This window comes from Aegilops tauschii, chromosome 6 (assembly GCF_002575655.3).
Source record: "Aegilops tauschii subsp. strangulata cultivar AL8/78 chromosome 6, Aet v6.0, whole genome shotgun sequence".
Lineage (NCBI taxonomy): Eukaryota > Viridiplantae > Streptophyta > Magnoliopsida > Poales > Poaceae > Aegilops > Aegilops tauschii.
In genome coordinates, this window is record NC_053040.3 from 252249913 (window position 1) to 252273639 (window position 23727).

The window sequence follows — 23727 nt, forward strand, 5'->3', positions numbered from 1 at the left end:
ATGCGGATCATAATATGTAATAGGTGCGTATAACTTGCAAGATAGGATCAAGAACACAAATATATTCGTGAAAACATAAAGGGTTTAGATCTTAAATCATGGCACTCGGGCCCTAGAGACAAACATTAAGCATAGCAAAGTCATAACAATATCAATCTCATAACATAGTGGATACCAGGGATCAAGCCCTAACAAATTGACTCGATTACATGACAAATCTCATCCAACCCCATCACCGTCTAGCAAGCCTACGGAGAAATTACTAACTCCCGGTGGTGAGCATCATGAAATTGGTGATGCAGAAGGGTTGGCGATGATGATGGCGATGAATCCCCTCTTCGGAGCCCCGAACTGGATTTAGATCTGGCCTCCCGATGAAGAACAAGAGGTGACGGCGGCTCCGTATCGTTAAACGCGATGAAACTTCTTCTATTATTTTTTCCTCCAAAAATAGGAATTTATAGGCTTGAGATTAGGGTTAGAGGAGCCATGTGGAACCCACGAGGCACCAGGGCGGGCCCGCGCCATGGTAGCTTGTGGGCCACTGGTGGGTCGCCTCCTGTGGATCTTGGCTCCAGTATTTATTTTATATATTTCATAAAAATCTCCAAAAAGTTTCATCTGATTCTGAGAACTTTTTTTTCTACACAAAAACTACACCATGGTAGTTCTGCTGAAAATAACGTCAGTCCGGGTTAGTTTCATTCAAATCATGCAAATTAGAATCCAAAACAAGAGCAAAAGTGTTTGGAAAAGTAGATACGACGGAGACATATCAACTCCCGCAAGCTTAACTCATTGCTTGTCCTCAAGCAATTTAGTTGACAAACTGAGATTGATAAAGAAAACTTTTACGAACTCTTTTGTTCTTGTATCCGTATATAAGCTTAAATAGTACCCAAGTTTTTAGCAAAGATCATAACTAACCATGCAAATGACAACTCTTAGAAATTATGTTCACTCATATCAATGGCATAATCAACTAGCGAGCAATAATAACATATCTCAAATGCCAACACTTTGTCAAAACAATCATGATATAATATGAGAACATGGTATCTCGCTAGCCCTTTCTGAGAACGCAAAACATAAATGCAGAGCACCTCCAAAGTTCAAGCAACGACTAAACATTGTAATTCATGGTAGAAGAGATCCAGTCATGATGCACACAATATTAACTATACACAATGCATAAGAATGACAATAGTGCTCTCAGGGCTGGTGCTTGTTTGAGAAGGCGATGAATCAACAATAAAAGTAATAACACAAAAGTAAATGGATAGACCTTTCGCAAAGGGAAGCAGGGATTTGTAGAGGTGCCAAAGCTCGAAGGTTAAATCAGAGATAAATGTAATTTTGAGAGGCATGCCTTTCCTATCAACATCACGACCAAGAGTTTTCAATATCTTCCATGCTAAACACATTAGCGGCGGTTCCTTGGAGGAAAGGTAAAGTTTACTCCCCCTCAGCCAACAAACACAAGCCATGGCCAGCCGAATCCTTGGGTGCCCTCCATAACAATAACTTTTCGAGGGAGTTTGTTTCATTAGTTTGCGAGTTGATCATGGGACTGGGCATCCCAAATACCATACCCTCTCGTGTAAGGACAAGTGAATAAACACTTATCATGAGAATAATCAGAATAGCATGGAAGATAGTGACTGCCTCCTGTCACTCCATGAGCGGTACTCACACGAAACAAATGCTTATTTGAATGTTTAGAGGTGGCACATGCAAATTTACTTGGAACGATAGAGTAATACCACATATAGGTTGATATAGTTGACTCATCTGGAACACCTTTAGTTTAGGGATTTGGATGTACAAGCAGTATTCCCACTTAGTACAAGCGAAGGATAGCAAATTGATTGAGAAGCGACCAACCAGAGAGTAACAACGGTCATAAACATGCATTGTGAATAATTATCATTGAATACTAGCATGAGTAGGATATAAACACCATGAACATAAATATAATGGAGGCTATGTTGGTTTTGAATCAACTACATGCGTGAACATGTGCCAAGTCAAGCCACTTGAAACATTCAGAGGGGGATACCATACTACTCCCTCTGTTCCTTTATCTAAGGTGCATTATTTCCAGCTCGGTGATCAAGGCATCAATTTTTGGAGCATCTGGGATAATACTACCCTTGGTATTAGTTTAGCATTGGAAATCAATTACGTGAGCCTCCACTGATTTGACCGATGCATGAGGATTTGCTGCCGGCCTTGCATGGCACATGCAATCAGCGTATCCCAGCAAATCAATGGTGCAAATAACTATCTTGCCTCCTATACAAAAATGGGTACCCATGTACGCGCACGGCCATCAGAAAAAGGGAGGGAAGTGGCTTGGCGCCAACACAACGGAGATTTTAAATTATGTTTTCGTGTACAAAATGAGTCACTCCCCCTGGTTTTTTTTCATTTCCCCCTTCTTCCAGTATGTGGCCAACAAAAAAATGGTTGATCTAGACTTGCATCCAACACCTAATTGGGATTCAATTGAGGAGAACGAAGACAGGGCCTGTGATCTTGGATACGACTGGCTAGCTTCCAATGACTCTGACAATGGTAAGTTCTTGTGCAATCTCACCCTTTTCCAGTAATACCGGGATAGTTTTGCATAGTGGGCCCCACATAGAAGGTGAGGATGCGCTCCAGGATGGCAACGAACACCAACATGATCGATTTCATGCTAGCCACGAAGCCAACGATGAGGTGGATGTCCTTGAACACACGCAAGGTGCTTCTGCAGAGCATGGACGACTTGACATACCCATGCCGGCAGAAGACGCGGGCACGGCCAACGCGCCCGAGGGCTCGGACATGCATGAGGCCAACACGTCGGCGGGCGTGGACGCGTGCGAGGCCAACGCGCCAGCAGGCGCGGTCACACAGTGGATTCAACACAGTGTTCACACAGACTGCATGCATTCCATATCCCTTGAACTATCAAGATCGTGTAGTGCTTGACCCCGTTGTGTCATTATTTATGCACATGTCGATCGCCGAGGCACTGGGGGACGAGGCCACGCACAGAACGAAATAGAGTTCAAGCTGCCGGTGAATCCGACGGAAAAGTCGTAGCCGATGTCCTTTTGCACGACGGTTTCGCTCAAAAGTAGGCACACCTTCTATCGGAGGGTGATCCGGCTTGGTACCACCTGAGCCTATCTCTTCAATGGTGAACATATTCTCATAGATTCTCGTGCGCGCCGTACCGGTGAAGTATTCATCCAGGGAACGGTTGTCATGTTCCCCTGCCATCTCGCGAACATCGCCACCAGTGACCAAGGAGTTGATGCAGCAAGTTCTATGTCCACACACGACTCAGGCCATGGAGTAGATGCTGGTGGTGGATGCGATGGCTCGGAAGGAGAAGAAGCTGCCAGTATGTATACGGGCCTCGGACGTGCTCGTGGTGCACATGATGTCGTGCTTAAATTTGTGCGTGCAGTGCTGCTTGCTTGTCCTGCCGTCGGTCGTGGTCGGGGAGGTGATGACAATGCCGTTGAGGACGCCAGTGACGCTTGACATGGTCGTCGACGCTTGGGCTTGGCTTGTCGCGGCAGAATGCGTCCGGCTCTGACAAAGTGGCAAGGCGGCCGTACCGAAGTTGTTTCGTCTTTGCTAAATGGCAGCAGCAATGATGCAACCAGCCCTGTCGGCAACATTAACCAAGGTGACTATACCAAAGGTGTTCCATCTTTGCTAAATGGCAGCGGTAATGATGCAACCAACCCCACCGCCAACGTTAACCTATGCATCCGTGTGGAGTTGAACAAAGATGTTGTTCCGGAGATTGATCCTGGAGTACAAGCTGAAGTAGCTGACAGCGGCAGCAACAATGGTTAGTCTACTGCATGAAGTTATTTAAGTTAGTCCTTGTTTGATGTCATTGTGATTAATCCGAGGCACTTAATTCATGTTAATTTCTAGAGAATGTTAGTTCATTTTAACTAAAATTAATTTAGTTCTTGTTCTGAATGTTCTGTAGGCTCAAATGTTAACAAAAAAAGAAGCAAAAATGGTACCCAGAAAATCAGAAGCAAGAAATTTATGCCATGCTATTAGAGCGGACAAATCAAGGCGTTCTAAACCAAGGGTTGGTTTACAAAGTGGCAGAACTTTGTCAAGTTAATTACTGAACTGTTAAAAACATATGGTTGAAAGGCAAGCGAGCCGGTGGTATTCATGGAGTAGCAAACACAAGGGTGAAAACTTGTGGCCGCAAGGAGATGCCATTTGATTTAGATGCTATAAAACAGATTGATTTGATCAAAAGAACTACGCTGAAAGATCTTGCTAATGAGCTTCAAATGGCGAAGACAACTTTATGGAGAAGGTTGAAGGAGGGCAGACTGAAATGCCATACAAATTCAATTAAATCCACACTGACTCATGACAACAAGCTAGGTCGGATTCGGTTTTGTTTATCCATGTTGGATGAATTAAGTGTGCCTGATGAACCCACATTTAAAGGCATGTACAATGTCATTCATATCGATGAGAAGTGGTTCTACTGCACTAAAGGTACTCAGAACTACTACTTGGCAACTGATGAAGAAGAACCTTATCGCATCACACATAGCAAGGGATTTATTGAGAAAGTGATGTTCTTGGCACCGGTAGCAAGGCCTCATTATGATGATCATGGTGTCATGACATTTGATGGCAAGATTGGAATTTGTCCATTCACATATCAAGACTTTGCAAAGAGGCGTAGCCCTTACCAAGCGAGGGGGAAGAGGTAACCAAGGTTTTGCCGTCGGTGACAAAGGATGTCAGTAGAGACTATATAGTGAACAAGCTTCTACTTGCCATGAAGGCTTTGTGGCCAGCTTCAGAACGCGGATGCACAATATACATTCACTAAGATAATGCAAAGACCCATATTTCCGTGAATGACAGTGTGTTTTGTGAAGCGGCACATGCGGATGGATGGGACATTAGGCTTACATGTCAGCCGCCGAACTCACCTAATTTGAACATTCTTGACTTAGGGTTCTTCGCGGAACTTCAGGCTGTTTTTGAGAAGATGTCTCCTGGTAAAATTGTTGATATTATTGCAAAGGTTAAAAAAGCATATGAAACGTACCCAGCCGAGAGAAGCATCCATATTTTTCTTACCCTATAGTCATGCATGCACGAGGTACTGAAGAAGAAAGGAGGTAACCGGTACAAGGTCCCACACATGAGGAAGTCATTTTTGGTGGCACTCGAAATGCTTCCGGACGTAGTACCGTGCCATACTGATGTTGTAGTAGCTACTATTGAGGCCCTTCCAGATGCTTGATGTAGTTGCCGTTACTTGTTTGCATTAATAATCTTAGCGAACTCGCATAATTATACAGTACTGAATTTAAACATACTCATACTATACTTCAACCACTATTCTTAATCTTAGCAAACTTGATGTTCTGGTGTTTTGTGATGTTTATTACTCCATGCCATCGATTAATCTTAGAGAACTCGATGCTATTTGTTTTTTGATGTTTAATACTCCATGCCATCGACTCTTAGCAAACTCGCTAGTCATTGTTCTGTGAGTAGCACGTGGTAGCTAACAAGAACAAAAAGAATGAACTTCATTCGTGCCATTATTCGTGTATGATGTCACTTAACATATTCATGCAATACAAAAAAGACTTTGGGCACCATTACAATTTATGAAATCACACCACCGCTGACTGGTAAACATAGAGTAGTTGCGCCATTGATTATGTGATCATTTCTTCATCATCTTCGGATCATACGATGTCATCAAGGACTTTTGTACAAAATCCCTATATGATTCCATTCCTGGGGGTAACAAGTCTGGCATTGAATCTGGGGCATAAAGTCGTTGCACATGCACTTCACTTGCCTTGGTAGCTTGCAACTCTTCAAACTCTAAATCGATGGTTTCATCAGCGCTATCCACCTCATCAAATTTGATGTCCTTGCCATTCACCGCGTAGTCTTATCATCCTCCTTGCTATACTTGTGCTTCCCTTGATCGATGCCTCTAGTCGTAGCGCTAAAATTTAGAACAAGGGATGTCATACATGTACACATATCAACAGGAACTAAAGTTAGTCTCAAAGGTATAAATGGAACTAACCCAAACTCTATAATTTTGCTTGACGTGACAGATATTCCATAGCTAGGGGAAAGGTCAACAAGCCGAGCATCGCTTGACTTGCCTTGTTTAAAGTTGTGGCCCATGATGTGTAGGGTTTCAGTGCTGCACACTTCACGACCTCGCTGACGGCGGCGATTCCCGCCTTGGAATAAGTTGCACACCAGATGTCGAGCACCATCTGTGCATAATAACCCAGCATGTCGGACAGCTCGGACATCATCTGTGGTCGCGTCATGAAAAATCTGGTCGGCGATCTTGATGTCGCTGGACAACGCAAGAGAGGAGTCCTCGGTGAGACGCTGGCCGTGGTCTTCTACCTCGCTAAATAGACCCAATGACTCATCTGTTTCTTCCACCCGGCTGAACAATTCCATAGTGGGATCATCCTCTTGGCCGAAAATAGGCAGCAACGAGTTGAACCTTTCTTCCTCTAGCGTGAACGCATCCATGGTGGATGAGAAAGGATGTTGCTTGGGAATTTGTTGTTCATGATATGTTTTCTGTTTTCAAGCCTAGAGAAAGGCTTTGATGTGGTGAAGAAATATGTTCCGTATGCTCGCCAAGAGGAAATAGTAAAAAAGGGATTGCATGGGACGGGAGGATATTTTTCCTAACTAAGGATAGGTGCATTTAATTTCCAACGAATGCATTCATTGGTTCGCTTGATTTTAGCATGAGGAGGTGATACGTCAACAACGTATCTATAATTTTTGATTGTTCCATGCTATTATATTATCTATTTTGGATGTTTAATGGGATTTAATATGCTATTTTATATTATTTTTGCGACTAACCTATTAACCGAAGGCCCAGTGCAGATTGCTGTTTTTTTGCCTATTTCAGTGTTTCGCAGAAAAGGAATATCAAACGGAATCCAAACGGAACGAATCCTATGCGAGGATCTTTCTTGGAACAAACGCAATCCAGGAGACTTGGAGTGGACGCTAGGAAGCAACGAGGCGGCCACGAGGCAGGAGGGCGCCCCCACCCTCGTGGGCCCCTCATAGCTCCACCGACCTACTTCTTTCGCCTATATATACTCTTATACCCTGAAAACATCCAGGGGAGCCACAAAACCACTTTTCCACCGCCGCAACCTTCTGTACCCGTGAGATCCCATCTTGGGGCCTTTTCCGGCGATCTGCCGGAGGGGGGTTCTATCACGGAGGGCTTCTACATCAACATCATAGCCTCTCCGATGATGTGTGAGTAGTTTACCACAGACCTTCGGGTCCATAGTTATTAGCTAGATGGCTTCTTCTCTCTCTTTGGATCTCAATACAAAGTTCTCCTCAATCTTCTTGGAGATCTATTCGATGTAATTCTTTTTGCGGTGTATTTGTCGAGATTCGATGAATTGTGGGTTTATGATCAAGATTATCTATGAACAATATTTGATTCTTCTCTGAATTCTCATATGCATGATTTGATATCTTTGCAAGTCTCTTCGAATTATCGGTTTAGTGTGGCCTACTAGATTGATCTTTCTTGCAATGGCAGAAGTGCTTAGCTTTGGGTTCAATCTTGCAGTGCTCGATCCCAGTGACAGAAAGGGAACCGACATGTATTGTATTGTTGCCATCGAGGATAAAAAGATGGGGTTTATATCATATTGCTTGAGTTTATCCCTCTACATCACGTCATCTTGCCTAATGCGTTACTCTGTTCTTATGAACTTAATACTCTAGATGCATGCTGGATAGCGGTCGATGTGTGGAGTAATAGTAGTAGATGCAGAATCGTTTCGGTCTACTTGACACGGACGTGATGCCTATGTTCATGATCATGCCTAGATATTCTCATAACTATGCGCTTTTCTATCAATTGCTCGATAGTGATTTGTTCACCCACCGTAATATATGCTATCTAGAGAGAAGCCACTAGTGAAACCTATGGCCCCTGGGTCTATTTTACATCATATTAGTTTCCCGTCGACTGGCTATTTCTGTCGCCGTTTATTTTGCAATCTTTATTTTCCAATCTATACAACAAAAATACCAAAAATATTATCTTATTATCTTTATCAGATCTCACTTATGCAAGTGGGCATGAAGGGATTGACAACCCCTTTATCGCGTTGGTTGCAAGGTCCTTGATTGTTTGTGGAGGTACTAGGCGATTTGCGTGTAGTCTCCTACTGGATTGATACCTTGGTTCTCAAAAATTGAGGGAAATACTTACGCTACTTTGCTGCATCACCCTTTCCTCTTCAAGGGAAACCAACGCATTCTCAAGAGGTAGCAAGAAGGATTTCTGGCGCCGTTGCCGGGGAGATCTACGCTCAAGTCAAGACATACCAAGTACCCATCACAAACTCTTATCCCTCGCATTACATTATTTGCCATTTGCCTCTCATTTTCCTCTCCCCCACTTCACCTTTGCCGTTTTATTCGCCCTTTTTTCGTTCGTCTCTTTTTGCTTGCTTCTTCTGTGCTTGTGTGTTGGATTGATTGTTTGTCATGATGGCTCAAGATAATACTAAATTATGTGACTTTTCCAATACCAACAACAATGATTTTATTAGCACTCCGATTGCTCCTATTACCGATGCTGAATCTTGTGAAATTAATGTTGCTTTGTTGAATCTTGTCATGAAAGATCAATTTTCTGGCCTTCCTAGTGAAGATGCCGCTTCCCATCTAAACAACTTTGTTGATTTGTATGATATGCAAAAGAAGAAAGATGTGGACAATGATATTGTTAAATTGAAACTATTTTCATTTTCGCTTAGAGATCGTGTTAAAACTTGGTTCTCTTCTTTGCCTAAGAATAGTATTGATTCATGGAATAAGTGCAAAGATGCTTTTATCTCTAAGTATTTTCCTCCCGCTAAGATCATCTCTCTTAGAAACGATATTATGAATTTTAAGCAACTTGATCATGAGCATGTTGCACAAGCTTGGGAGAGGATGAAATTAATGATACATAATTGCCCTACACATGGTTTGAATTTATGGATGATTATACAAATTTTTATGCCGGATTGAATTTTGCTTCTAGAAATCTTTTAGATTCGGCCGTGGGAGGTACTTTTATTGAAATCACTTTAGGAGAAGCTACCAAACTCCTAGATAATATTATGGTTAATTATTCTCAATGGCATACCGAAAGATCCACTAGTAAAAAGGTTCATGCGATAGAAGAGATTAATGTTTTGAGTGGAAAGATGGATGAACTTATGAAATTGTTTGCTAATAAGAGTGTTTCTTCTGATCCTAATGATATGCCTTTGTCCACTTTGATTGAGAATAATAATGAATCTATGGATGTGAATTTTATTGGTAGGAACAACTATGGTAATAACGCGTATAGAGGAAACTTTAATTCTAGGCCGTTCCCTAGTAATTCTTCTAATAATTATGGTAATTCCTACAACAACTCTTATGGAAATTTTAATAATATGCCCTCTAATTTTGAGACTAGTGTTAAAGAATTTATGAATTCGCAAAAGAATTTCAATGCTTTGCTTGAAGAAAAATTGCCTAAGATTGATGAGTTGGCTAGGAACGTGGATATAGTCTCTCTTGATGTTGATTCTTTGAAACTCAGATCTATTCCACCTAAGCATGATATCAATGAGTCTCTCAAAGCCATGAGAATTTCCATTAATGAGTGCAAAGAAAGAACCGCTAGGATGCGTGCTAAAAAAGATTGCTTTGTTAAAGCGTGTTCTTCTAGTTTTCATGATAATAATGATGAAGATCTAAAAGTGATTGATGTGTCTCCTATTAAATCTTTGTTTTCCAATATGAATCTTGATAAATATGGGACTGGAGATGAGTCAACTTTAGTTAACACGCGTCCCAATGATTCGGAGTTTTTAGATCTTGATGCAAAAATTGGTAAAAGTGCGATTGAAGAGGTCAAAACTTTACATAGCAATGAACCCACTATTTTGGATTTCAAGGAATTTAATTATGATAATTGCTCTTTGATAGATTGTATTTCCTTGTTTCAATCCGTGTTAAATTCTCCTCATGCTTATGATCAAAATAAATCTTTTACTAAACATATCGTTGATGCTTTAATGCAATCTTATGAAGAAAAGCTTGAACTAGAAGTTTCTATTCCTAGAAAACTTTATGATGAGTGGGAACCTACTATTAAAATTAAGATTAAAGATCATGAATGCTATGCTTTATGTGATTTGGGTGCTAGTGTTTTCACGATTCCCAAAACTTTGTGTGATGTGTTAGGTTTTCGTGATCTTGATGATTGTTCTTTAAATTTGCATCTTGCGGATTCCACCATTAAGTATTGTTGCAAATAGAAATTATGTGCCCGTAGATTTCATTGTTCTTGATATAGATTGCAATCCTACATGTCCTATTATTCTTGGTAGACCTTTCCTTAGAATGATTGGTGCAATTATTGATATGAAAAAAGGAAATATTAGATTCCAATTTCCATTAAGGAAAGGCATGGAACACTTTCTAGGAAGAAAATTAAATTACCTTATGAATCTATTATGAGAGCCACTTATGGATTGCATATCAAAGATGACAATACCTAGATCTATTCTTGTTTTATGCCTAGCTAGGGGCGTTAAACGATAGCGCTTGTTGGGAGGCAACCCAATTTTATTTTTGTTCCATGCTTTTTGTTCCTGTTTTGTAGTAAATAATTCATCTAGCCTCTATTTAGATGTGGTTTTATGTTTTAATTAGTGTTTGTGTCAAGTAGAACTAATAGGATCTTCTAGGGTGATATTTGTTTGATCTTGCTGAAAAAGACAGAAACTTTGTGCTGACGAAAATAATTGTTAAAATTCACCAGAACGTGATAAAATACCAATTATTTTTGCAGTAGATCAATATGCAAATTATCCAGGTTATCCCAGTTTTTCAAAAAAATTGGAGTTCCGAAAGTATTCGAACAAATCAGGTTGCTACACACTGTTCTGTTTTTGACAGATTCTGTTTTTCGTGTGTTGTTTGCATATTTTGATGAATCTATGGCTAGTATCGGGGGGTATGAACCATAGAGAAGTTGGAATACAGTAGGTTTAACACCAATATAAATAAAGAATGAGTTCATTACAGTACCTTAAAGTTGTGGTTTGTTTTCTTATACTAACGGAGCTCATGAGATTTTCTGCTGAGTTTTGTGTTTTGAAGTTTTCATGTTTTTGGGTAAAGATCTGATGGATTTTGGAACAAGGGGTGGCAAGAGCCTAAGCTTGGGGATGCCCAAGGCACCCCATGGTAAAATTCAAGGACAACCAAAAGACTAAGCTTGGGGATGCCCCGGAAGGCATCCCCTCTTTCGTCTTCGTCTATCGGTAACTTTACTTGATGCTATATTTTTATTCACCACATGATATGTGTTTTGCTTGGAGAGTCTTGTATGATTTGAGTCATTGATTTTTAGTTTACCCCAATAATCCTTGCTGTACACACCTTTTTGGAGAGACACACATGAATCGGAATTTATTAGAATACTCTATGTGCTTCACTTATATCTTTTGAGCTAAATAATTTTGCTCTAGTACTTCACTTATACCTTTTTAGAGCACGGTGGTTTTATTTTATAGAAATTATGATCTCTCATGCTTCACTTATATTATTTTGAGAGTCCTTTAGAACAGCATGGTAATTTGCTTTGGCTATAAAATTAGTCCTAATATGATAGGCATCCAAGATGGGTATAATAAAAACTTTCATATAGAGTGCATTGAATACTATGAGAAGTTTGATACTTGATGATTGTTTTGAGATATGAAGATGGTAATATTAGAGTCATGCTAGTTGAGTAATTGTGAATTTGAGAAATACTTGTGTTGAGGTTTGCAAGTCCCGTAGCATGCACGTATGGTAACCGTTGTGTACCAAATTTGAAGCATGAGGTGTTTCTTTGATTGTGCTCCTTATGAGTGGCGGTCGGGGACGAGCGATTGTCTTTTCCTACCAATCTATCCCCCTAGGAGCATGCGCATAATGCTTGGTTTTTGATGACTTGTAGATTTTTGCAATAAGTATGTGAGTTCTTTATGACTAATGTTGAGTCCATGGATTATACGCACTCTCACCCTTCCATCATTGCTAGCCTCTTCGGTACCGTGCATTGCCCTTTCTCACCTTGAGAGTTGGTGCAAACTTCACCGGTGCATCCAAACCCCGTGACATGATACGCTCTATCACACATAAACCTCCTTATATCTTCCTCAAAACAGCCACCATACCTACCTATTATGGCATTTGCATAGCCATTCCGAGATATATTGCCATGCAACTTTCCACCGTTCCGTTTATTATGACACGCTTCATCATTGTCATATTGCCTTGCATGATCATGTAGTTGACATCGTATTTGTGGCAAGGCTACCATGCATCATTTTTCATACATGTCACTCTTGATTCATTGCCCATCCCGGTACACCGCCGGAGGCACTCATATAGAGTCATATTTTGTTCTAGTATCGAGTAGTAATCCTTGAGTTGTAAACAAATAGAATTGTGATGATCATCATTATTAGAGCATTGTCCCCAAAAAAAGAGAAAGGCCAAAAAAAGAAAGAAAGGCCAAATTAAAAAAATATAAAAAAAGAGAAAGGCCAAATAAAGAGAAAGGCCTAGAAGGGACAATGCTATTATCCTTTTTCCACACTTGTGCATCAAAGTAGCACCATGATCTTCATGATAGAAAGTTCTTATATTGTCACTTCCATATACTAGTGGGAATTTTTCATTATAGATCTTGGCTTGTATATTCCAACAATGGGCTTCCTCAAATGCCCTAGGTCTTCGTGAGCAAGCAAGTTGGATGCACACCCACTTAGTTTCTTTTGTTGAGCTTTCATACATTTATAGCTCTAGTGCATCCGTTGCATGGCAATCCATACTCCTCGCATTGACATCAATTGATGGGCATCTCCATAGCCCGTTGATTAGCTGCGTCAATGTGAGACTTTCTCCCTTTTTGTATTCTCCACACAACCCCCATCATTATATTCTATTCAACCCATAGTGCTATGTCCATGGCTCACGCTCATGTATTGCATGAAAGTTGAAAAAGTTTGAGAATACTAAAGTATGAAACAATTGCTTGGCTTGTCATCGGGGTTGTGCATGATGAGAGCATTTTGTGTGACGAAAATGAAGCATAGCTGTAACATCCCAAAATTTCAATTTGGAATGTTATACATAGATCATTCAATGCATAGCATATTTTTATTGCATTTTGACAAATCCTCGATAAATCCTAAGCAACTCAAGGACCCTCGGAGAGAGTTGGGGATTTTCTCGATTTTTCATATTTGATAATAAAACGAGGATTTTGGTTTTAATTATTTTCTCTCCGGAAAAATATTTCACATTAAAAATAAATGAGAGGAGAAAATATGACTTCTCCAAAACAATCGAAATATTGGAGGAAAAATATTAAAATCATATATTGGATTTTATCCGGATTTTATTTGCAATTTTAATTGCATTAAAAAAATTGCACGTTTTCAAAACTGCATTTTTGTGTCAAAAAATGTTCACCCTGTTCTAATTATTTTAACTAGACGGAGAAAATTTGTTTTATCTTTTTTGGATTTTTATTTATTGTTCTATGAATTTTTTCGGCGGAACGTTAAAAAAAACGCGCGCCCGACCGGGCCGAGGCCCAGCCGAGCGGCCGGCCCAGCCGCGCCGTCTCCCTCGCGCGCACGCGAGCGCCGCCGCCCGAGTCCGCCCCGAGCAAGGGAGCCGCCGCCGCCGCCTTGCCCCTCCCCCACGCCACCAGCCCCCCTCCTTAAATACCGCCGCCGCCCCCCCCCCCTTCACCCCGTCCCCGCCTGAGCCGAGCCCCGCCGGAGCCGCGAGCGCCGCCGCCCAAGTTCGCCGCCCGTCGCCGCCGCCGGAGCCCGCACCTCGCCGCCCCTCGCCGAGCCCCGCCGGAGCCCGCCGACCCCGCCGGAGCCCCATCCCGACGAGGTATCGATCCGATGCCGTTGCCGTTTTAAAAAAAAACCGTTCGTTTTAAAAAAAACCCTAGATCGGTTTATTTTCTTCGGTTTTATTATTTAGTGAACGTTCATCGACCCGTTCGTTTTAACGAACGTGTTCGTCGGATTTTCACTGTTAACGAACGTCCGTTCTTTAACCGTTCGTCGGTTTTCTTTTTCGTCAGATTTTTCCGCGATTATTTCAGATCTCGATTTCTGATCGGATCTTCGTTTCTGTTTAACTTTTCGCTCGTTTATCGGAATCAGGCGATTCAAGCGCCTAGAGTTTCGTCTCGAAATTCTCTTTCCGTTTAACCTACTCAAACAAGTTTTTGCTACTGTAAAATTTGACCTAGATCCAGATTAGTAAACGAAGCTTGTTTCTTTCGTCGTTTGACTTTCGTTGTCTCGTTCGAGTTGATTCTTTTTGCAAACCGGAGTTCTTAAGTTGAACTTTCTTGTTGGATCTTTCATTCGAGTTTTACCCGTGCATTAGATGAGTACTTATTGTTTGCTTGTTTGTTTGCGATAGAGTACCCGGATTGTGCCGCTTGTTACTTCGAATCGCTAGGTTTCGCGGATCATCAGCAAGGCAAGTAACACTTTGATCATACCTTTCCATATCTAGTTTTTATTGCATTAGATCAATCCTCAAACATTGCATGGTTAGGATCTAATTAAATTGTGGGTATTGGGAAGTAGTTGAGGTAGTACCTATTACCTGTTTTATTTATCAAACCCTTGGGAGTTACTTCTACGTTGCTATTATATTGCCATGGTATGCTCGTAGACGTGGATTGGGTTTGAGTGATATTCATGACAGATGTGAGATTGTTAATAATGGTTTACTTAAGGTGGCAACTAAAACTCACATCTGGGTGGATTGAGGCACTTGGAGAACCCAGTGTTGTCTGTTTTTATAAGGACCGCCACCCAGGCCCAAAGGGATCATAAGATTATTCATGCTGGAAACTTCCGTGTGCAGCCACAAGCTATTATGGGCTCTAGCATAGTTGAGTAGGTTACATGATCTCTTGAAGAGGTGGGCTAGCAGATGTAGGGGAAAAGTGCACAAACCTCTGCAGAGTGTACAAACTAATCATGGTTAGCCGTGTCCCCGGTTATGGACAACTTGAGTATCTAGTACCTGGATTATCATGTGAATCTCATCATCATGTTACTTTTAATTCATTTTGTTGGGTTAATGATGACACTTAATTGGGATTGCGATGCTATCAACCATCTCAATGTTCAACAACCACCATGATAGTTAAATAAAATTTATTCCTTTGCAGTAGGGAAAAATTGGCTTTTCGCAAAACTGTAACCATAGAGCTTTCCACCAGCCGAATATGCATGTAGTATAGCATTATTATGTTCATTATTCTCTATGTGTTATTTTGCCAGCATATTCTATGTGCTGACCCGTTTTCGGGCTGCAACGTTTCATGTTGCAGACTTTTCAGACGACGAGTAAGGTGCCTTAGGTCGTGGTCTTATACTCAGTGATGCCGTTGGAGTTGATGGACTCACTTATCTTCCAAGTCTTCCGCTGTTATCGTATTTAGATGGCCTTAAGCCATATTTATCATACTTATTCTCTTTGGAGATATTCGATGTAATAAGTGTGTAATTGCTACTCTGTTATAAATCCTCCATTTGTACTGTGCGTGTCAGCATTACTGATCCAGGGATGACACTGGTGCACAGTAGCACAGACTATTTGAGGTCTGGTCGCTACAATAGCCAAACAATATGATTTTGTAGGGATGAGCTTTCTTTGGCCATGTTATTTTAAGAAGACATAATTTCTTAGTTAGTATGCTTGAAGTATATTATTTTTATGTCAATATGGAACTTTTGTCTTGAATCTTTCGGATCTGAACATTCATGCCACAACAAAGAAGATTACATTGAAAATTATGTTAGGTAGCATTCCACATCAAAAATTCTGTTTTTATCATTTACCTACTCAAGGATGAGCAGGAATTAAGCTTGGGGATGCTTGATACGTCTCCAACGTATCTATAATTTTTGATTGTTCCATGCTATTATATTATCTGTTTTGAATGTTTAATGGGCTTTAATATGCTATTTTATATTATTTTTGGGACTAACCTATTAACCGAAGGCCCAGTGTAAATTGCTGTTTTTTGGCCTATTTTAGTGATTCGCAGAAAAGGAATATCAAATGGAACGAAACATTCGCGAGGATCTTTCTTGGAACAAACTCAATCCAGGAGACTTGGAGTGGACGTCAAGGAAACAAGGAGGCGGCCACGAGGCAGGAGGGTGCGCCCAGGGGGGTAGGCGCGCCCCCACCCTCGTGGGCCCCTCGTAGCTCCACCGACCTACTTCTTTTGCCTATATATACTCTTATACCCTGAAAACATCCAGGGGAGCCACGAAACCACTTTTGCACCGCCGCAACCTTCTGTACCCGTGAGATCCCATCTTGGGGCCTTTTCCGGGGATCTGCCGGAGGGGGACTCGATCATGGAGGGTTTCTACATCAACACCATAGCCTCTCCGATGATCTGTGAGTAGTTTACCACAGACCTTCGGGGCCGTAGTTATTAGCTAGATGGCTTCTTCTCTCTCTTTGGATCTCAATACAAAGTTCTCCTCGATCTTCTTGGGGATCTATTCGATGTAATTCTTTTTGCGGTGTGTTTGTCGAGATCCAATGAATTGTGGGTTTGTGATCAAGATTATCTATGAACAATATTTGATTCTTCTCTGAATTCTTATATGCATGATTAGATATCTTTGCAAGTCTCTTCGAATTATCAGTTTAGTTTGGCCTACTAGATTGATCTTTCTTGCAATGGGAGAAGTGCTTAACTTTGGGTTCAATCTGGCGGTGCTCGATCCCAGTGATAGAAAGGGAACCGACACGTATTGTATTGTTGCCATCGAGGATAAAAAGATGGGGTTTATATCATATTGCTTGAGTTTATCCCTCTACATCATGTCTTCTTGCCTAATGTGTTACTCTGTTCTTATGAACTTAATACTCTAGATGCATGCTAGATAGCGGTCGATGTGTGGAGTAATAGTAGTAGATGCAGAATCGTTTCGGTCTACTTGACACGGACGTGATGCCTATGTTCATGATGATGCCTAGATAATCTCATAACTATGCGCTTTTCTATCAATTGCTCGGCAGTAATTTGTTCACCCACTGTAATATATGCTATCTAGAGAGAAGCCACTAGTGAAACCTATGGCCCCCGGGTCTATTTTACATCATATTAGTTTCCCGTCAACTAGCTATTTCTATCGCCGTTTATTTTGCAATCTTTATTTTGCAATCTATACAACGAAAATAGCAAAAATATTATCTTATTATCTTTATCAGATCTCACTTTTGCAAGTGGGCGTGAAGGGATTGACAACCCCTTTATCGCGTTGGTTGCAAGGTTCTTGATTGTTTGTGCAGGTACTAGGCGATTTGCGTGTAGTCTCCTACTGGATTGGTACCTTGGTTCTCAAAAACTGAGGGAAATACTTACACTACTTTGCTGCATCACCCTTTCCTCTTCAAGAGAAAACCAACACATGCTCAAGAGGTAGAAGGAGGCTAGCTTCCATGTACGTGATGGTGGAGGGGTAGAAGAGGGATTATATGAGATTACATCAAATACACCTTACATTGTGAAAAATTTGTAAAAATGCACCTTAGATAAAGGAACAGAGGTAGCATCATACTGCATCATAACCATTTTAATGCATGTTGACACCCAAGATAAATCATTATCCACTCCTAGCTACTTAAGCATGGCATGAGCAACTATAATATCTAATATTCATCATAACCATTTTAATGCATGCTGAGTTAAACATATTTACAAAAACGAAAACAAGTTGAGTTCATACCCGCTGATAGTGTCCTTGATTAGGGGGTGCTAACCTAGTCGACCTGTGCTCCTTGGGTTGGGACGATGGGCCCTCATTCGTGATCAAGATGGACTCCACGGATAGTATGTAGGAGGCGTGATCGAGACTACCCTCACCGAATTCTAGATGTGTACTCCAAGATCTCTAGTGCTGCCTTGCTCCTAGATACCGACCTTGTAACCCTAGATACCCTACCTGGCGTGTATATAAGCCAGGGGTTTCAGCCCGTAGAGGGGACATCAACGCAACATCTTTCACCTAGCCCTAGAGTTAGACCACATGTTACAATCTCGAGGTAGATCAACTCTGTACTTGATACATCTCCATTAATATAAACAAGAGAAGGATGTAGGGTTTTACCTCCATTAAGAGGGCCCGAACCTGGGTAAAACTTCGTCTCTCTGTTCCTGTTACCATCCATCTGAGATCCACAGCTCAAGACCCCCTACCCCGAGGTCCGCCGGTTTTGACAGCGACAGTAGTGCTTTCATTAAGAGTTCCGCTGTGGGACCAACAGAAGGATCGATGGCTCGCTCGGATGTCAACTGTGTCAATGGCCGTGGGAGCGTTGACACCCGAGCCAACTTTTTGTGTTTGTCAGCATGATATTCTGCGCTGACTTGATGGGCCACCTGGCCTCCATCGAAAATTATTCCCAGGTCAGATCGTGGCCTTCGACGGCCTTGCGTATACTGTAGATTCCCGTGGCCAACTCGTCCTGTCGGGCTGGACACCCGGCCGGATTGGAGATCAACCCGACTCTGGAGGATCGACTCCGGAACCGATCTCTGCCGAGGACGTAGGGCTGAGACCTGCAGCGTCACCAAAGGCCCCTGGCTTAATATCTCCGGATGATCCCCTTCCGATCTCCGTCCGGACATCGATCCGGCCCCGCCCACGAAATCGCATTTGGCCTAGAGCTGACCTTGGCGCAAGATCTAGAATCACATTTGGATCCCCTTCACACCGAAGATACGTCAAGATACATGCCGGGACGCTTCGAGTCATCCCCGCTTACAACCAAGTAGTAAAATACGAAGAGTTGTCTCATCTCAATGAGATGCTCGACCGTATCTGGTGCATGTGTATCTCAGATGGCAGGACTTCGATTTATGATCATATCGGACTTAAAGCTGACGACCGAGAAATTTACATCTCACCCACCACCCACCTAGTCACCACAGTTGACGATTCAACTGACATGTTAGACTAGGCGAGGCCACGGACATGGATGAAGATGCTGATGGCCCCGTAGAAAACACCTCGCCTTTGGTAAACACTAGAAGGTGGACTGCGACATCAACTTACGATGTCTACATGGTTGATACCCCCAATTCTTCTCCGAGACGTCGACGTAGATGCAGAAGGGCTAACAATGGCGAACCCAGTGGTAACAATGCTACTACCGACAATGGCGATGCAGCAGCCGGTGATGCCGACGACCCTGAGGAGGATCCTCAAGGCTCCCTAGTACAGAACAGCACACCTGAAGGACATCTCGAGGACTTAGATCCCAATGAAATCTTTGAAGGGGCCTATGACAACTATATGCCAGAATCCGAGGAAGACTAAAGCCTCGGTACCGAGGACTACGTCATCCCTGAAGACCCTTTCGAACAAGAAAGCTTCCCGCGGCGCCTCAATGCTACAGCTCGGAGCATGAAACATAAGCAACAGCACCTGCAAGCTAACACCAATGCACTAAACGAAAGGTGGGTCGAAGTGCTCACTGCCAAACAAGATCTAGAAGACCGGAGCCGTAGTGCGCCGAAATCATATCCACGCAGGCGTCTACTGCCAGAATTCGACGAGGAGTTGGCGACCAACGAGCCTGATTGATAGAGGCAAAGGTGTCCTGTGTTTCGACGAGAAGGTGATTATCATTTTTTTTGGGAGTAGACTTTGACGATCCGACTATGAACGTGCGAGACATCGCGCCTTAGCAATGGCTAAACCAACTTCCGAGGGTTATTGACCATGCCGGAGCACGATCAACCCGACCATGAAGATCTATTTCCTGCAAGCAAACGAAGAACAAGCAAGAAACTAATATTGCAATCTGGATATTGTGAATATAAGATGAAAGCTTTATTGATCAAGGTGGGGTTCTGTGACGTCTTGGTCTGGTCGTTGAACACAAACAAAGTACGCGAAGTTGCAGCTATGGCGACCTTTTAATCTAAACAAAACACAAAGTCTAAATGATGCCCTAAGGGTAGTATATATGGAGGAGTAGGGGGATTTGGTGGCCCCTTGTAGGAGGGGTCCGAAACCAACCCTAACTCTGTTTCCCCACATATACGGACTCTAAAAACAACCTATACTTAAGTATTTTGAAATTACACAGGCCTAGCCCAAAAATAAGGTGGCGCAGCACCTAAAATAAGCTATGGACGAAACTTATGAAGGGTCATCTTGAATATTTCGTCCATGTCATTGTAGGTCATCACGAAGGCTTGGAAGTGCTCAAATATACACTAGAAATGCCATTCTGGATCCCTTTGCACGCGCCTTCATCTCCATGCTTGATCCTGCTCCAGTGTTCATCCCTCTTGTCCATGCTAGGCCCTTCATTAGTAATCAACACAAATGTATCCAATTTAGGCAGCATTATATTCTCATGGACATTAGAATTGTCACCAAGAAACGTAAGTACCTGGTAATTGAATTGGCGTGCGAGTGCTCTAGTAATTGGTCCAGTATGTATAGCAGCAGGGGCTGTGGGTGTAACAATGGTATTGATGTCCTCATCACTGACCGACCCCCTAGAGGACGTGATAGGCCAGTACGGGAAAATCTCAGCACTAGGCCACCTCCACACCGCTATGGCAAGGACCCTATGGACTGCCTAGACCCTCATGAAGTTCGACGCCATATTGATGCAAATAGGGCACCTCCTCGGTCCATTTATGGATTAAGAGGATGCGCGCCCGCTGGGACGGATGGCTACGACGCCTGGATGGACAGCAAGAACCGCGCCCAAGATCAAGCCTACTCACGGCTCTCACCCGACCTCCGATGGGTCACCACCCGATTTCGAGGTCCAGCTCACCCCATCTGTTTTACAGATAGGGTCATGGAACACCAATTTCCAGAAGGGTTTATGCCCATCAATATGGAGTCTTACAATGGAACAACGAACCCCGCAGCATGGATTGAAGATTTTCTTATCCACATACATATGGCTAATGGAGACGATCTCCACGCCATTAAATACTTGTCGCTCAAGCTAAAGGGGCCGGCTAGGCATTGGCTCAACAACCCGCCTCCCCATTCTATTGGTAGTTGGGAGGCCCTCGAAGATGCTTTTTGGGCAAACTTCCAAGCACTTACGTCCAACCTCCAGACATTGATGACCTCAGTCGTGTCACCCAGCAGCCTAGCGAATCAGCTCAGAAGTTCTGGAATTGGTTCCTCACTAAAAAGAACCAAATCATTGGTTGCTCCAACGCTCAAGCCATCGCGACATTCAAAAATAACATCCGAGACAAGTGGCTTGCCCACCAGCTTGGCCAAGACAAGCTGAGGACCATGGCAGCCCTCACCTCACTCATGACCCGCTTTTGCATGAGAGAAGATAGCTGGCTTTCCCGAAGTACCCATAACAGCAAAGCAGGCACCTCGGAAACACGTGACGCCAATGGACAGCCTAAGCGTAATAGGAACATGCGCCTGCATAAAAAATGGCGGGAGCGACATAGTGGACGCGAAAGTCAATGCAGGGTTCATCAGACCTAGATCTGGAAAGAAAAAGATGCCCTTTAAAGGGAGCAAGGTGTAAGTGCATCTAGTGCCCCTTAGTGATTTTGGTGTATTGAAGACTTATAGGTTAAGGTTCTAATGTGTTTTTGAGTGTACACATGTGATATAAGTCTGAGGAGTTTGATATTTATGAAGAAAGTTGAACCTTAAAAATGAATGTCTTCATTTGAAGACTTTGGTTTTCTTGAAGACTTTGAAAATGAGGAAATTGGTGTGACCTTGAAGACTTTGATATTGATGCGAGGATTATGAAGCGTGAAGACTTTTGTTTTCGTAGTTTCATTTTCTCTTTCTTGAGTCATATGAAACACCGTAGTGTTAAAGGGGGTCGAGGTAAAACTAAGGAATAGTTTCCAAGTGATTCTCATCTCAAATCCTACAGCTACCCAATCCTTCGAGTGAAGCCTTTGGAAATCTCATACAGTTCAGTTAATTTCTTCAGTGACAGAGATGAAGATTTTCTGGTCTCTGAGGAATTTGTTCTGACTGAGGAGTTAGGAATTCGCCAGTGCGGATTGCCTACAAGTGAGGATCGTGATAGCCCTAAGGAATTTGAGAGCTCAAATTTACGACCGTTGCTTTGCTACACGCCAGCTATCCCAAAATTTCTTAGCCACCTAACAGTCATATCATTGAAGGGCATTTATTTCTTATCATGTCGGGCTGCTCCCCGGCTATAAATAGTCGCCCCCTACAACCACTATTTGGTTGGCTGCTCCGAGAGATACTGACACTTGTCATTGAGAGCATCCCATCCTCCTAGGATTTTGAGAGAAAATCACCAGTGAGGAAAAACCCAAACCCAAACACCTACAACCCAAAGTGATCGAGCATCACTGAAGTGATTGTTCCTGTGTGGAACCGACGCTTGTTAACTTTGAAGACTGTGCATCTTCCAGACGGTTAGGCATCATGGTCTAGAGCATCGAAGAGGAATTGTGGATCACCGAGTGACCAAGTATATGAAGGTTTGGAAGTCACCTGTGAAGACTTACCACGAGTGATTGGGCGAGGTCTGTGTCACCTTGGCTCAAGGAGAATACAGTAAGGACTGTGTGTCCTGGGACTGTGTGTCCTTTGGTTTAAATACCAAGCTGCTCCAACCAGATGTACAACAGTTGGAACTGGTCTACCAAATCATTGTCTTCACCGAGCTACTTGTTCTATTTCCTGAACCCTTTCATTTCCTCATTCATGTGTTGACGAAATTGATCATTACTGTTTGAAGACTTTGACTGAAGACTTTCTCAATTTCCTCAATCCTATTTCTTCAGTCATCTTGTCTTCTGCCTACCTATCCTGTTTAAACACTACCTGTTCTCTGTGTATGTTTCATTTTATCATGATGACCATGTTTCTATCTTGCTATGCATGCACCTGAGAACTTATTCCGCTGCTTGTAGTTCGTCACTTAGCAAATTCCTCAATCAGTTTTTCCTAAGTGACAAATTTGTAAAAATCACATATTCACCCCCTCTAGTCAATATAATGTTCTTTCAATTGGTATCAGAGCAAGGTACTCCCTTGTTCTGTGTGATTTTGGTTTAACCACCTGGAGTTTTAGTTATGTTGACCGCAGGTATGAAGAAAGTGTCATGCCCTATCTTTGATGGCCATGATTATCCCAAGTTAAAGGTCATGATGAGGAAGCGCCTCTTGGCGACGAACAGTGAGCTGTGGGTCATCACTCATATTGGTCTTACCGATCTGTGCAAGATGGCGCATGCTGATGACATTCGCAAGTTTACTCAACTGGATTCAATGGCGAAGGATATCATTTGCTCCTACCTATCCCGAGATCAATTCAGGCTCATTATGCATCTTTGTAATGCGAAGCTTATCTGGGACCGAATCTCTAATGTCTATGAAGGTCATCGAACTTGTCAGGATCCATGGTTCCTGGAGTTCCAGGAATCACTCAAAACAACGACTTTTGAACAAGAATCATCTTCTTCTGCACGATGCCTGATGGCAAAAGGTGCCTAGGTACTTGAATATCCCTCAT